General features: G+C 40.3%; 1 protein-coding gene across 8 annotated transcripts in view; it reads left to right on the top strand.

Moving 5' to 3' along the window:
• Positions 1 to 12,777, top strand: part of ARVCF (ARVCF delta catenin family member) — a 505,185-nt gene that overhangs the window by 61,715 nt on the left and 430,693 nt on the right. The gene's annotated exons all lie outside the window — the stretch shown is intronic.

The raw sequence follows: 12,777 nt of genomic DNA, 5'->3' as shown, positions 1-12,777 counted from the left end.
TTTCCATGAGATTCCCCTGGGCAGATCCATGCCTGTACGAAGATCATGGTCTCTCTCATTCAGTGGGCACTGTGAATACAGAATGGAGAACATTTGCTAAACAAAAGTTATAGGAGCTCCCTTTGCAGTTGGGTTTTTATGCAGATGCACACAATCTAGGTAAGAAAGAAAAACATCCTTTAGTTAATTACAGAAACACCTAAGAGGGGTCAGTGTCTTTCCAGCAACCTTTTAAACTTGGTTAATTGGTAGCAAGAGCAGCATTAAATCACCTTGTCATTAATCCTTATTAACCCCACTGAAACTTGACTCTTATCTGTAATTTAAAGGAAATTAGCTTTTAAGGGGACCCCTATAGGTAAAACCTGTACAATATAATCTTAACCATTGTAGAATTAACTCACTATATACAAGCCAATAATAGTTAACTATTAGTAGTAAACAGTTGTCCATCTGGGATCCCTTCTGGTTCTATCTTGATGACACATTTGTTATGGATTGACTTTATTGATGTTTCATACAGCACATGGGCTAGTAATAGTGGTTATAGAAGGTTTCTTTCATAGAAATGTAGGGACTCCTGAGTCTCTGGATGGAAAAGAACACCAGTATGCATGTACTTCTACATTAGTTACCTACGGTTAAACTTGTAAAATAATGGACCATGCTTAAGGTATCTATTGTTCACTGTGTCTTTGCAAAATTTCATGGGACTGTTTGTGAAGCTTTTTTTTTTAAAAAAAAAATCTGGTAGCTGTTATGGAACTACATTTGGTCACTTAACAAGTAGTATTTCAACAGTGGTTTGCTTGACTTCATTGCGAGCTCTGCACATACGCAAGAGCTGATTTTGGTCCACAACAGTTCAGTTAATAACAAGGTTCACCATCTTTTTAATTGTGAAGCCAAAGAATTAAAAAGAAAAGTTGTTTTTAATTAACTAAAGAAGGTTTTTCTTTCTTAGCTAGATTGTGTGCACCTGCATAAAACCCAACTGCAAAGGGAGCTCATTACTTTTGTTTAGCAAATGTTCTCCACTCTACATTCATAGTGCCCACTAAATACCATGAGTTAACATTTGATTCCTGTAATTTGTTTTTTACACTGAAAATAACTTGGAGTACTGAAGCAAAGTTTTATTAGAGATTGATCTCAGCTGGAAAGCTCAGATCTGAGTCTGAACATAGTTAAAATTTGAGAGTGTTTGGATCTGTGGTTTTGGGTTGGATCTATCTCTATTTATGGTCAGGTTTCAGAGGAGCAGCCATGTTAGTCTGTATCCGCAAAAAGAACAGGAGTACTTGTGGCACCTTAGAGATTAACACTTCATCGGATGTAGCCCACGAAAGCTTCTGCTCTAATAAATGTGTTAGTCTCTAAGGTGCCACAAGTACTCCTGTTCTATTTACTGTGGTATGACTGAGTGTCAGACTGTCAGGTCCCATAAGGAGCTGCAACGCTTACTTGCATTTTCAGTTTGGTGGCATAGTAGGTGGAATTCTTTAGCTCCAACTCAGGGGTGTTGAAGGCTGGGTGGCTCTCTGAGGGAGCAACAACAAACATGGGTGAGAAGCCCGTTCAAGCTACTGAGTGCATTATCTTAGGGATCTGCTAGCTGATTTAAAAAATAAAGCAAACTCCAGAAAAGGAGTGAGTGTTTGGACAGGTTTCAGAGTAGCAGCCGTGTTAGTCTGTATTCGCAAAAAGAAAAGGAGTACTTGTGGCACCTTAGAGACTACCTATGGTTTGTGTATCAGGAGGAGAGTAGAGGCAGGGGATGCAATGATGTGGGGACTCAGCCCATTCACACATGGCAAAGATAAACCATTTTAGCCTGCTGTGATTAAAAAAAAGACCTGTGTTTCACATCATATGTGGAGAAGTTAGAAAAGAAGCACAGAATATGGAAAACACACTGGATTTTGAGGAAGAGGTATATTGCATTTATCCATTTCTTCAATCCCAACAGATTCCAGTATGCTTTATAGAATGTAGCATGATATGCTACCATAGGTATCACTTCAGCTCCTATAGAAGGTAGCAATTAACAGCACATAGCAGTGTTTTAAAATATTTTAGGAAAGGAAGTGAAGAGCACATGCCTACTGGAAACTTCAGTGGAAAGGTACAGTAGATGCAGTGCAGTTACCCACAATGGAATTTATCAAACATCCTTCTAAAAAGTGCTATGGGTCTATTAATGCTCCTTCTACCATATATCTTAGCTGAAAGGTGGAAGATCCAACAGCCCACTGCCCTCTGGTTTCATAACAGAACCAGAGATGAAAACTCTATCCTGTGTGTGTTTGGTGTCCCATCCACATAGTAACTCGGCCAGACCTAGCTTAACTTGTCAGTCACAGGCACATAGAATAATGCCATACCTTTTCCTTTCTAAATACTGTGACCACTTTTTTGTCTTTTAAGAAATTGAATTATTTTAATGTGCATTTTTAAACACAGAAGGGCTTCTTTTCCATTGTGTTGTGCTTGAAAAAAGAAAAAAGGTCCTCTATCCTTTCAAAGGAAAGTAATTTAAAGAGACTGCACTAACTGTAGCCTTCCTCATTTCTGAATAATAATGAGTATAGATTAAACCTTATATTTAAATCTCAAAATAATCAAAACATTTGTTATGTCAACATTTTCCTAATTCTGCATATAGTACACCTCTTTGGCACTTAGGAGAAAATAACACTTGAAACCAGTGGCCACAGTTTTTCATTATCTCTTGAACAAAGTTAAGCTGATGTAATTAATTTAAGATTTATCCAGATGCTGAGAAGCATCTGATAAAGTGTGACAATGCAGCATGATTAGAGCTTTTAAACTGTGAGAATAAAATAGTAAGTGTTTAATATGACTCTTTTAATCAGGAAACATAAAATACAGTAGTAATTATTTGTCCACTAAAGTCAAAAGCTAATTGGGACAAAGGGGGGAAAAAAACAAAAACCCAAGATGCTGGTATTTTGTTTGGTCATATGGTAACAGCTGGAAATTTCAGAGAAGTTTGAGTTTGTTAAAAGGTAGATTTTGTTGGAAGGAATAAATGCAGCATTGTGTTTGTCAGTTTATTATAGCAATGGAATTTCATTAGCACTACTATTCGTTTGCGTTGTGGGAGGAAGAGTAAAATAGATTCTCTAACTTAAAATGTCACTGTCAATTCCAGCTGCTGGAATTCTCTGTCATTTGTTGGCTGGATCTGGAAAAAGAAAAGTGGGGCTATTGGTCAGTCCTGCTGTCCCTAATTGATGCCCCTTGTGGTTTCTTTTTACATCTCCTCCTTCCTTTTCTCCTAACAACCAGGCCCTCACCACATTTTGATGCTTCTCCATCTTTATTTGTAAAATGCAGTTTTAGTCTCAAAAATGTAAACCATAGTTCATCCCATGCTTTGATCTCACCTGAATTCCTATAAATTCTTCACCCCCCTGACTCTTCCCTCTTTAGTCTATCCAACATGATGTTAAAATGCTCTTCTTTCCTCCTGCTACAAAACCAAACATTTCCCTCTTCAATTCCCTTGTATTTTTCTGCATAAAATTAAAATTCCTATTCTTTATTACCTCTTTCAAGGAGTTGCACAACTGCTGTGTCTACATCTCGGCCTTCTTTTCTCCTTACTTCCCTGTGACATTCCCCAGGGTATAATCTGGACTGATGGACAGCTGTGTCCCCTCAACTCTCCAATCTGGGATGCCTTTTTCATTATGTCGATATGAGAACAATCACTCCTGGTCTGTTCACACATAGCCTCTAGTGTGCAAAATTACTCCCTCCTGAATATATATGAGTGCTTCTAGCCAGCCACTCCTGAATTATATTGCAGAGTGACATCAGCAAACTCCCAGTCCCAGACTTGTCCCCAGAAATGTGCATCTTGTACTACCCAGCTTTGTCCTTTTAGATGATACAAGCTCATAGAAAGTTCCTCACTTCATTAATAGAAAATGATATGCACAAATCTTGCTATATCAAATGAAAGCTCCCAAACACTTCAGTCCAAACACACTGGCTTAGATAAAACAATAAAACAAGTTTATTAACTACAGAAAAATAGATTAAGTGATTACAAGTAATGAGACATAAAAATCCGAATTGGTTACAAAGAAATAAAAAGTAAAACGCAAACAAATACCTAACTTAACAAGCGAAATGAATTTAAAGCAAATGGATTTCTCTCACCATATATTCATAGCAGTCTGGCTGGATTCCTTCAGTCAGGACCACTCCCCAGTTCACTGATGTTTCCTTTGTCTTTCAAACATTGTTGATGCGGTGAGTAGAGATAAGAGGGGAAGAAAGGTGATTTGGGGCCTTTAGTCCTCATTTTTGTATCTTTTCCTCCTCTGAGAATCACCTCCAGCTGGGGTTCAGGTGACAGCAGGTTGGTTTGCCAAGATGTAAATTTCTTGCTCACATCCTTCTTTCTGCCAAAGAATGACCACTTAACTAGGTGATAGTCCAGCTGATTTTTCTTGACACCTGGCTGAGGCGTCAGTATGCCTTTTTGTTTCCTCAGTTCCTTGGTTTGGGCTGCTTCCCCAGATATGGAATATGTCATACAGTAGAATCTTATAACTTTATATACAATGTTGCCACACATATTTTACCAGGACAATACTGACCAGTGAATTATGAATTTTCAAATGATACCTCACAAGACATGCATCTACAAAATTTATCATAAGGGTGCAGGTTGTCACACTGCCACTTGTACTACATCACCAACCAGTTCCCTCTTCAAGTCCCTTGTCATCTTGTCTTTCTCTGTATAAAATTCAAACTCCTATTCTTTCTTACCTTTTTCAAGGAGTTGCATAACTGCTGTGCCTACATCTCGGTCTTCTTTTTCCCTTACTTCCCCCATTTGGTTTGCCCTTTCGATGGCCTTGTTTGCAGTTACATACATGCTTTTTGTTTCTTTTCATGCACCACATAGATCTCCAAGTGCTGCACCAATCACTTACTCTCGCTACGAATCCCTCCTTAAAACTCACTTCCTACTTTTGAAGTCTTGCTGTGCCCTCCATTCTTCCTCTCTTCTATGGCCTTCCACTTAAAATAGATAACTAAAGAATCAGATCTTACAAACTGCATTTATAATATAATCTGATTTATCTTTATTTGTTGTTGTAACCCTCATCCCTCCATTAATTTTGTTTCTCTTAATTTTCTCTGTCTAATTTATGATTCTGAATTTGGTGCAAAGAGGAACATGAGTACTGCTCTTCTGTTAAAATGGTATAGCCAGGCATTCTTCTCCACACCCTGCAAACTCAGGTCATTTGGGATAGGGAGCAGGATATGACCCTGTCTCCTCCTACACCCTAGCTGTGCTTTATGCAGTTTTTGCTGTGAATTAAGCAAAACAACTCCTCCGCCAACCTTTGCATAAACCAGTCATAATCTGGCCCTTAGATCATAAACTGTTTTGGGTAGAATTTCTCATCTTACTTCTGTAAAACTCCATGAATGAACATGGCACTAAATATTAAAAAATGCTGTCATTGTTACTCAAAGTGGCAGAATTTCCTGGTTATGGAAGCTTCTGTTAGTGGCCAGGAGCAGCATTCACAATATGACTGTTGTGCAGTTCCTTATTACCATACAGTGAAATGTTAAAAACAAACGAAAAATCTCTTAATCTTCCCTTCATAAATATTGCAGTGACTGAAAATGACTTTGGCCTCCTGTGACTTATTCTCCCTCCCCTCAATTGTGAAGATTAAAGTATTATACCACTGCTAGTTGCTCTGTGTGTATTATATAATTTTCTATGTTACTTTTTAGGAAAACCTTTGAATGTAAAAATTTACTTTTGTTCTACAGCAGCTGCTTTTTTTATTTGTACCTAAAGTAGAGAATAAATGCTTAAATCTCTTCTTTCAATGACACCTATGGGAAGTGACTTCTATTATGAGAGAGGATTCACTACCACTAATATGTCCTGAAAATTTGTGTTAACAGTCCATATTTGCCACAGCTAAAGAAGACCTCAGCTCTGTGTCCCTAATAAAAGAAGGGAAAGTGCTCCTTAGTACCACAGTGGGGGTGTTGGTTCACCCCTGTAGGAAAGAGCGTCACATACCATCATAATAGTGAATGTTAGTATAATGTATTTGACGTGCTGGTATTAGAAGCTATTTGTACTAATAACACTGCAACCTAAGCAATTTAAAAATAAAAGTTTACTGTCTCCTGTTACAGAGTAGCAGCCGTGTTAGTCTGTATTCGCAAAAAGAAACGCAGTACTTGTGGCACCTTAGAGACTAACAAATTTATTAGAGCATAAGCTTTCGTGAGCTACAGCTCACTTCATCAGATGCATTGGTCTAGTGTAACTTTGCATGCTTTAAATGTGGCTTTAGTTGAACTATTGCTTTTCAAAATATTTCCACTTAACTCTGAAGTTATAATCATGGCATTCATTCCATTTGAATATAATTGCCACACTTTGCATTTTATTCAGGTAATGGGATTTAAGCAAAGAATTCATCTTAACTATTGCTTTCCTGCCTAGTGGAATGTGCTGTCTTAGATCCCCGCCCCCTTAAATGCCACCAAGCAAAGAATCAGCATTGTCAGTCATGATGAAATCAATTAATTGATGCTATACTGTATTCTTAGGAAAGGATTGATCTTTACCTTTGCCTAAGTATCATCTCTTTTTGTGCCATTTTCCAATCTGTAAAGTGAGAAAAATACTTATGTCTATGTCACAGGCTTTATTTAATTGATATTTGTCAAGTGTATTTGGGTCCTCCAGAGGTTGCATTATTAGTGCTAAGTACTAACAAGCATTTATTCCACATAACAGAATATCAGTGAGTGTCTTGGTAGAATATGAATGGCATGAACTACCATTTTGTCTTTCATAAAGTCATGCTTAAAACACCTGGGAAGATGTCTCTTAAAAACTTAACATAAGCAGCACACATATAATTGCACTGTCAAGAGTTACATGTTACGGATAGGATAACGCATTGTGGGTAACATTTTCAATACCGCCTTCAGTCCCATTTTCAAAATTGACTTTTGCATTTAGGCTCATAGGTCACTTACGGTACTTTTGAAAATGTTATCCTGTATGTCCCTATTGATGTGAACACAATGTATTTGTATCCCCTTGACAGGACAACGTATCACACTCAGTCTAGTACTCTTTGCCCAGTTGTGTAGATTTGATTCTTGAAGGTGGTTGTAGAAGGGCCAAGGTCTACATAGCTGAACAGAAACACATCTCAGAGTCCTGAGCCAAACAAATAAATCCCTTTGTGGGGTTCAGGTTTACGTTATAGCTTTACTTCTGGAGGCAAAATAAAATAGCCTAGTAAAGTATCTAGCCACATTCACTTCATTAAGCCAAAGGGTCTTCGAGCTCAAGCTGTAAAATGAGCACCTTCTATATTTCCAGAGCTCCTTGTCTTGACATCTAGGCAAGCTCTGTTTTCTCCCTGAAATGAACCCAGTGCTATCAGTTACCTAAGATGTAGTTTAGGACTATAGGCCTTTCTCCAATTACTTTTAACTTAGGGAGCCATTCCCAGATGGGAGGCAGAAAACTTAGTTGGAAAATATGGCTGCGATTTAACCTTGAATTCTCCATGTTATTGTCTAGTTCCCTTGGGATATGACTGGGGCTGGATACTTATCACTGTGGACTATTTTGTTTAAGAGGGAAGACTGTTTTAAATGAAACATCATGACTGGATACGGTTCTTAAAATGAAAAGGAGTACTTGTGGCACCTTAGAGACTAACAAATTTATTGGAGCATCAGCTTTCGTGAGCTACAGCTCACTTCATCGGATGCATTCAGTGGAAAATACAGCGGGGAGATTTATATACACAGAGAACATGAAACAATGGGTGTTATCATACACATTGTAAGGAGAATGATCACTTAAGATGAGCTATTACCAGTGGGGGGTGGGGGGCAGGAAGAAAACCTTTTGTAGTGATAATCAAGGTGGGCCATTTCCAGCAGTTGACAAGAACGTCTGAGGAACAGTGGGGGGGGGGAATAACATGGGGAACTAGTTTTACTTTGTGTAATGACCCATCCACTCCCACTCTCTATTCAAGCCTAAGTTAATTGTATCCAGTTTGCAAATTAATTCCAATTCAGCAGTCTCTCCTTGGAGTCTGTTTTTGAAGTATTTTTGTTGAAGAATAGCCACTCTTAGGTCTGTAATCGAGTGACCAGAGAGATGAAAGTGTTCTCCGACTGGTTTTTGAATGTTATAATTCTTGACGTCTGATTTGTGCCCATTCATTCTTTTACGTAGAGACTGTCCAGTTTGACCAATGTACATGGCAGAGGGGCATTGCTGGCACATGATGGCATATATCACATTGGTAGATGCGCAGGTGAACGAGCCTCTGATAGTGTGGCTGATGTGATTAGGCCCTATGATGGTGTCCCCTGAATAGATATGTGGACAGAGTTGGCAACGGGCTTTGTTGCAAGGAAAGGTTCCTGGGTTAGTGGTTCTGTTGTGTGGTGTGTGGTTGCTGGTGAGTATTTGCTTCAGTTGGGGGGCTGTCTGTAAGCAAGGACTGGCCTGTCTCCCAAGATTTGTGAGAGTTCTTAAAATGAAAGATGCATGACTCCCATTCAGGGCCTTTAGTGAGAATTTTAGGCTTAAGGAACTCTGATAGTGCTTCAGTCCATTCTCCATCCACAGATCTCTAACACCTTTCTCTCATATTCTCTATTCTTCATTAAAGAACAAATTAAAATATATTCAGGTGTAGCTTGCAAACAGTAGCCTTCACTCTTGCTACTGCCCGGTGTTAGCAACAGTGATGAGAATCATCCTTTGATGCCGATGTATTCATGTGCTCTTTGCTCTGCAGTGACACACTGGCTACACTCAATGAAGAGAGCAATGTGCAAATCAAAGGCAATGCAGCTGAGGATGGGCCCTGAGGCATCTATGGAGCATTATCAGCTCTTTGCACACTAGTTAACCATTAAAGGAGGCTAGGGGAGCAGAGCACATTACTGGGCATAAGGGATGTCATGGCTTTTTAATTTTTTTCTGGCTGGATCAGTGTCTTCACTGGGTGTCTTGAAATACTTGGGTCCCTGGGGATTGTCTCCATCTGCAGCCTTGCTCCTGAGCAATTTCAATGATACTGGCATCTAGTATAGCGTTGTTTCTTCATGAACTGGGTCCTTGAGTGATTGTAGAGGAAAAACAGAGAAGATTGCAAGTGGCTTTTCATGCTATTAAAGCTCTAAATAACCTTGGCACTTGGACGTATGTCTTGGGAATAAGGGGGAAAGCCTTTGAACTATAAAAAGCTTCAAATACCGAAATGCAAGATCAGGTTGTGATATCAGCCGACTTGTAGCATCTGCTCAGTGCTAACCATTTACTCTAGTATTCTTATATATCATTGAGAGAAAATTGTTAATGGGGTGCTAGGCCACCAGCCCTTCCCTACCATGTATATGTATGGTTATTTTGCTACTGCCACCCTTCTCTCGATTATTTTTACGTAGCAGTGCCTGTGATTCTGTACTGCAGGTGAAACCTGCCAAGCATGTAAGCAGTGCCTTCCCCAACGAGCTTGCAATGTAAAAGCATAGCAGATACAATACAAAACTCTCACAGAATGGTGAAGGTTGCATTATGGCCAAAATGCCAAATGAAAGCAACTATGACTGCCTATGTGTCAGCAAATTGACATTAAGGAGGCCAGACTGTAGACATTAGGTTAGAACATGGCATCTCAAATGGAGGGGCATGACCCACAGGTGGACAGCAAGGGGTTGATGGCCAGGTAGCACTGTTCTCGCTGAGAAAGTAGTAATATCCCACATTTGCGAGGCCCCAGTAGGAACCAGGGAAGGAGAGTAGCGCCTTAATACTATTTAAAGCTGTTGTAAAGAGCTTCACAAAGGAAGCCAATTGCACCATAACAGCTACTTCCCTTCCCCTGCTGTTGCCACCACCTTTGCTCCATCCCATCCCCTACGCAATATTGATGCTGCTCCTTAGCCCACCTCTTCTACTGGTGCTGGCACAGCACTCGGCCATAGAGGAATGAAAACACTGCTTCAAGATCCTGCGGAGCTGCTTTGCAGACTCTTGAACCATTACATCCTCTCATCCAGCACTACTATCCCTGGCCAGTCAGAATCACCAGTCTGAACATCTTTTATTACCTACCATTCCCCCCAATGACAGCCACACTCAGCAGTTAAACCATCCAGTTTCTGTCTTTGACCCCAATCCCACAACCCTCTTAGGACTGCAAAAGATTATAGGTTTGGATGGGCTCCGGCAAGAAAACACAGTGGGTGAGTGGGAGGGTGGGTAGAAAATGGTTGCAAACTACAGGTCTAGAATAATAGTATTTAGTGTTGAGTTCTGTTCCCCAGTTCACAATTCCAGGCAACTGCACCTATGTTTCCCCTCCGTGTTCCAGCAAGGTGGGACCCACTCTAGGCTCCAGGTTCCTTAGCTATCACCTCTCTTGGGTGGAGATATATGTCTCTGTCCCTTCTGACTGGGGTATTTCCAGGCTGGACAGTTGTGTGACTATACTGTGATATCCCCGGCAAAAGAGTCTGGTTAAGCAGGCCTGTCTCACTTCTCTCCTCCTAGATGGTACACAGAGTAATTACCCACAGTTAAGTAAACACAACTCCTTCTAAACACGCACATTTATTCTTAAGGTATAAGCACTACTGAGAAAACATATTAAAACAAACCAAAAAAACCCTTACACGTGTGCTAATAAGCTTACCAGACATCACCCCAATTCCAATAAGGACTCTTACCAATGAATAGTCCTTCAGACAATACTTGGATTTTTCTGTGGACACAAGTTCTTAACAGCTTTTGCTCAGATCGAGTAACCATGTGAGTAAATCAGTTATTCCTTTATACAGTTTGTCTTTGAACTGCCTGTGTGTAACAGGTGATCAGCAGACAAAAAGTCCCACCCCTCAGGGTGAAATTTCAAAGTCTGAGGGCATAGGTGGGAGTTTGTAATCCCCTGTTCCCAAGTACTTCCTAGGAATTCCGTTTTACCTGTGCTGTCCCAAAAGGGGACATTTGTGTCTGGTACATAGTCTTCTGAAGCTCACAATACTTCCCAGAGATTGCATTAATGCAGTCTTCCTTCGAAAGAAGTTCCATATAACCCCACAATACTATATAAACACATTTGCATGTTTTTAATACAATGAACTCCTAAAATACTTAAATTTAATTCAATAACGTGTGTCCAGCATATTGCAGGAAATTGCCATTAATGTCACACCCAGATGGAGGGCTTTACCTGCAGTTTCTGAGAACTTGCTCCCATTCTTCTGCCACTAAAATATATTTTACTCAGTCACTTATAATTAGTCCTCAAATGTCAAGAATCCCCCATTAACCATTGTGTTGTTTCTTTAAGTACCTCCGAAGCCAAACAAGTACTAAAGCAAAGGATCTGTAAGATGCAGTGGTATCCAGTTCACAGGATCCTTGAGAGTAAAGAAACTTTGGTTCTGTTCCTGGCTCTGCCACTGACTCATTGTGAGACCTTGGAATAGTCATTCAACCTCTCTATGCCCCAGGTTCTTCATCTGCAAAATGAGGATAATGACCACTTTTTAAAAAGCTTTGGGAACCTAGGATGAAAGACGCAGTGGGCAGGATTCACAAGGGGGACTTAGGTGTCTAACCAGCACATTAGGTGCAACAAAAAAGAGCCCTAACCACTCAGACTTGGGGTATTCTTGAATGGGGGTCTCTCAATCTCTACTGTTGAAGCTATTCCACTCTATATAAATACTTAAACAGTCCTAGGGACAGAGAGAGAATATGTCTGTATGAAGAGATAGTACATAGCAAGCGGGGGTGTAAATCTATAATGCACTAGCCTGCTAGACAGTACTTGGCCATATGCACACTGCTAGCATGCACAAAAAGTTCCTTAGAGTGCTGTTATCTACTGTGTGAAAGCACACGATGGAAGTTTTAGTGTGTGGTAGTAGAGTCCATATAGCCAGTAAGTGCGCAGCAAGCTTTTATGCTGTAGATTTATACTCCAGGTTGCCAGTTACTGTCTCACTGCAGACAAGCCCTAAGAGGAAGAGAGAATAACTCTAATGCTCAGTGCCTAGGGCATTCCTCTGGGATATGGGAGATACAAGTTCAAATCTTTACTACACCTCAGGCAGAGCGGGGAAAGGACTCTGGGTTTCCCACATCCTGTGTGATTGTGATAATCACTGAGCTAAAAGTTATAAGGGAGGATGTCTTCCTCCTCATTTTTTCTTGGAAAAAAAGGCTAATTGGGCTTAGATGCCTCACTCCAGGAGGCAAAGAGTCCTGTGGCACCTTATAGACTAACAGACGTATTGGAGCATAAGCTTTCGTGGGTGAATACCCACTTTGTCAGATGCATGTAGCGGAAATTTCCAGAGGCAGGTATAAATATGCAAGCAAGAATCAGGTTAGGGATAACGAGGTTAGTTCAATCAGGGAGGATGAGGCCCTCTTCTAGCAGTTGAGGTGTGAACACCAAGGGAGGAGAAACTGCTTTTGTAGTTGGCTAGCTCCAGGAGAACATTCATGGCTTTGAATCCCACATGGAGAGAGGTGCCTGATTTAGGCACCTACGTCCTTTTGAGGGGTGTAGCTTAGGCCACTCTCTTCTGCATTTCCTAGTGGCTAGCTTATGCAGCTTTCTGTTCAGGATGCTAGCTTTTGTGAATTCCATCCTTAGGGGCCTAAGCCTGTCCAGGCATTGTATAGGGAAC

This window comes from Dermochelys coriacea, chromosome 15 (assembly GCF_009764565.3).
Source record: "Dermochelys coriacea isolate rDerCor1 chromosome 15, rDerCor1.pri.v4, whole genome shotgun sequence".
Classification (NCBI taxonomy): domain Eukaryota; kingdom Metazoa; phylum Chordata; order Testudines; family Dermochelyidae; genus Dermochelys; species Dermochelys coriacea.
This window is presented reverse-complemented; position numbering and strand designations above follow the sequence as displayed.